Source organism: Pyrus communis, chromosome 16 (assembly GCF_963583255.1).
Source record: "Pyrus communis chromosome 16, drPyrComm1.1, whole genome shotgun sequence".
Lineage (NCBI taxonomy): Eukaryota > Viridiplantae > Streptophyta > Magnoliopsida > Rosales > Rosaceae > Pyrus > Pyrus communis.
This window is the reverse complement of record NC_084818.1, coordinates 22,457,327-22,461,607: the sequence shown is the minus strand read 5'-3', so window position 1 is coordinate 22,461,607 and position 4,281 is coordinate 22,457,327.

Genomic DNA, 4,281 nt, shown 5'->3' with positions numbered 1-4,281 from the left:
TAGAAAAGATGTGCCTCGCTTTGGTGTTTGCCATTCAGAAACTCAGACATTACATGCATGCTTACACCATCCACTTGGTTGCTAAAGCCGACCCTGTCAAATACATTATGTCTAAGCCAGTCTTGACAGGGCGACTCGCTAAATGGGCTTTGCTTCTTAATCAATATGAGATCATCTACGTCCCAGCTAAAGTCGTCAAGGGACAAGCGCTAGCAGACTTCCTTGCCGATCATCCAATCCCGGCTGATTGGAAAATCTCGGACGACTTGCCTGACGAGGAGGTGTTCTACATCGACATCTTCCCGACATGGACGATGTTCTTCGATGGATCCGCACGAGCAGATGGAGCGGGGGCAGGAGTAGTATTCATGTCGCCACAAAGGAAAATACTACCTTACTCCTTCCAACTGAGTGAGCTATGCTCCAACAATGTTGCTGAGTACCAAGCATTGATCATCGGGCTCCAAATGGCGATCAACATGGAAATCACAGCTCTGGAGGTATATGGCGATTCCAAGCTCATAATCAATCAACTCTTAACTGAATATGAGGTGAGGAAAGATGATCTCGTCCTATACTTCCGGCTAGCGACTCAACTGCTACAAAAGTTCGAAGCCGTGACACTAGAACATGTGCCAAGAAAGGAAAATCAAATGGCAGACGTTCTTGCTAATCTAGCCTCGAGTATGACACTAGGAAAAGATGAAGCTGCAGACGTGCCAGTTTGCCAAAGATGGGTGATTCCGCTCGTTAATGAAATGTCACTAGATGATACAAATGTCATCTTAGTACTTCCAGTCGATGCTGAAGAGTGGAGACAGCCGCTGATCGACTACTTAGAGCACGGAAAGCTTCCAGATGATCTTAGACACCGTTCTGAAATACGTCGATCAGCACCTCGCTTCCTTTACTACAAAGGAACACTCTACCGACGCTCTTTTGAAGGAGTGCTCCTGAGATGCCTAGGTAAGGAAGAAGCTAATCAAGCCATGGAAGAAGCACATTCAGGTGTGTGTGGGGCACATCAGTCTAGACCAAAGCTACATTTCCAGCTTAAAAGAATGGGTTACTACTGGCCGAGCATGGTGAAAGACTGCCTGGAACACGCCAAAAGGTGCCAAGCCTGCCAATTCCACGCCAACTTCATACATCAACCGCCTGAACCATTACACCCTACAGTTGCTTCATGGCCGTACGACGCATGGGGATTGGACGTTGTAGGACCAATTACGCCAAAGTCATCTGCAGGGGAAGCTTACATCCTAGCTGCAACAGATTACTTCTCTAAGTGGGCTGAAGCCATACCTTTAAGGGAAGTCAAAAAGGAAACTGTTGTTTGTTTCATCAAGGAGCATATCATCCACCGATATGGGGTGCCTCGCTACATTATCACTGACAACGGAAAGCAGTTCTCCAACCGACTCGTGGACGAGCTTTGCGACAAATACAAGTTCAAGCAGCACAAGTCTTCCATGTATCATGCTTCGGCCAACGACCTCGCGGAAGCATTCAACAAGACGCTGTGCAACCTCCTGAAAAAGGTAATCGGCCGAACAAAGAGAGACTGGCATGAAAGAATAAGTGAAGCACTTTGGGCATATAGGACTACACATAGGATTCCTACCCAAGCTACACCTTATTCTCTCGTATATTGCGTAGAAGTTGTTCTACCGCTCGAAAGTCAAATGCCCTCACTAAGGATGGCTATACAAGAAGGCTTGACTAATGAAGAAAATGCAAAGTTGCGCCTTCAAGAGTTGGAAGCGCTGGATGAAAGAAGGCTCGAAGCTCAACAACACTTGGAATGCTACCAAGCACGGTTATCCAAGGCATTCAACAAGAAAGTCCGCCCAAGGTCTTTCCAAGCCGGAGATCTCATGCTAGCATTGCGTAGGCCTATCATTACAACTCACAAGACAAAAAGCAAGTTCACATCAAAGTGGGATGGACCCTACGTAATACAAGAGGTCTACACCAATGGCGCCTACTTAATCATGGCAGAAGACGGGTTGAAGATCGGCCCCATCAACGGTAGATTTTTGAAGCGCTACTACCCCTAAAGCAAACGCACCACGCTCCTGGCCCGCAAGAGCATAAACTATGTACGGCAAAATCATCACCAAAATCACCATTAAAAAAAAAAAAAAAAAAACCATCACTCATTTGAACTACGTCATGACTTGATCCCTCCTCAACCAAGGGTACGTAGGTAACTTGAAACTTCAAAACTTCAAGTACAGTCACATCATCAACAAAAACACAAACACTTTGGAGAATAAAGAGCAAATTCAAGAATGCAAACACTTTATTTCTTTGAAGGAAAAAGTCTGATTACAAAATAGAAGGCAGAAGACACTACTCGAAAACTATGTCCCTAAAACTGCGGAGGGGATCTTCAAGCAAGCCTTCCAAAGTCTTCAAAGTCTCTACCTCGGTGAGAGACAAGATGGGCAACTCCATAGCCATGTCTTTCTCTTGTTCTAGGCGTGAAATCTCCTCCTGGCATTGAGAAAGTGTAGCTCCCCGCTCCCCGAGAACACTTTCAGGTCGTGATGCTTCGATGCCCAATTGTTCTTGCTCTCGTATCAACGCATCTAGACGTACTTGGACGGAAGCTAAAGAAGTTTCTGTGGCTTGATAATCTCCCGAAGCAGCTTGCTGAGAAGACTGGACTTGGGTTAGTGACAAGTCTATTGCAGCAAGCTGGTGAACTCTAACATCTGGACTTATCTTCTTCAAGGAAATAGCATGCAAGGAAGAATACTCAGTTATCGGCAGTGCAGGATTGCAGGACAGGGCAGTCGGGATGCGAGAAAGCAAGCAATGCAGTGGCTGTGCAATGGTTGTGCAGTGACGATTCGATCCGATATAAATACATACATATATATATATATGTGCACATGAACCCAGAGAAGCGAATGAAGTGCAACGACTGTGCAAATAATGTTGCAGTGACTCTGCAAATAGCAACCCGCATGCAGTGAAGAATGTAATGAGATGATTGTGCAAACAGAAATTCGCATGCATTGAAGAATGTAATAAGATGACTGCAAATAAATAAAAAAAAAAAAAAAAAAAAAAAAGTCTGCATGCGGTGCAGCAAGGAACCCAGCAATGCCAATCTACCATACTCGTCATCAGAACAATGTACATGCACACAAAAAAAAAAAAAAGGTGCAAGCTACTGTTAGCAAATCAAGAAGAAAAAGGAAAAGAGATGGGGGTGATAGAATCATTGAAAATAAGAAAATAGGGGAAGGATGGTGCACGGCACCAGCTTGCAAAAGTATCATTTAAAAAATAAAATAAAATAAAATAAAAAAGAAAAAAAAAAGGAAGGAAGTAGCACATCTTAATATGTTTTGCTTGTACTTAACACAATACGCTAAATGAAATAAAGCATGTCCATTGATCTCCGAGAAATTACAAATGCGTACAAAAAAAAAAAAAAAATGAAGCTTTCACAAAGGCTACTCACGAGAAGGCCCACTACTTGGCAAAACTCCAGGAGTGGGAGGCATCAAAGATAGATCATTCGAGGCCTCAATACTTGGTTGAACGCTAGATGACGAAGGAAAAAGGTGCCTCTGGAAGAAAGCCGCAAGCCTTTGACGGTCACTTTGAATTCGACCTTCAGATTCTTGCAGCTGATCAAGCTTCCTCTTCATGCTCGTCGAATAATTATTCGCAAGCACGTGCAAATCCCTATTCTCGCGCTTAAGATGTTTGATCTCTTGTTTAAGATTTTCCACCTCCGCCATCAATGATTCAACTTGACGGGATCGAGCGAGTAGGCGTTGGCCCATGTTGGACACAGAGCCCGCACATTGAACACTGAGAGCTAGGGACTCTTGAACGGCCAACTCATCGGATCGTCTTGAAAGCAGCCTATTATCTCTAGGAGTGAGGAGATTCCTAGCTACTACCGTAGCCGTTGTTGCATCCTGCATCACGGAGTCCTCACCTGTAAGAGGGCCATTAGAAGATAAGAAAGACGGGCACCATATATTACCCTGCCGCGGCGCACCTGTATCACCACTGAGACTCAAATCTAAGCAAATGTTAGATGGGTTAGCCATTTTCAAAGATGTTAAGAGAAAAGGGTGGGACAAAGTAAAATCTAAAAAAAAATACACCGGAGATGATTTTCACAAGCAGGTAATCTTCAAAGTGTGCACGTTGGATGTGATCGATACTTCTATAAAAGGAGAGGCAACACAACCACCAATAAAAAAAATAAAATTAAAAATAAAAAATCGAAGAGACGCCACTTTCCAAATC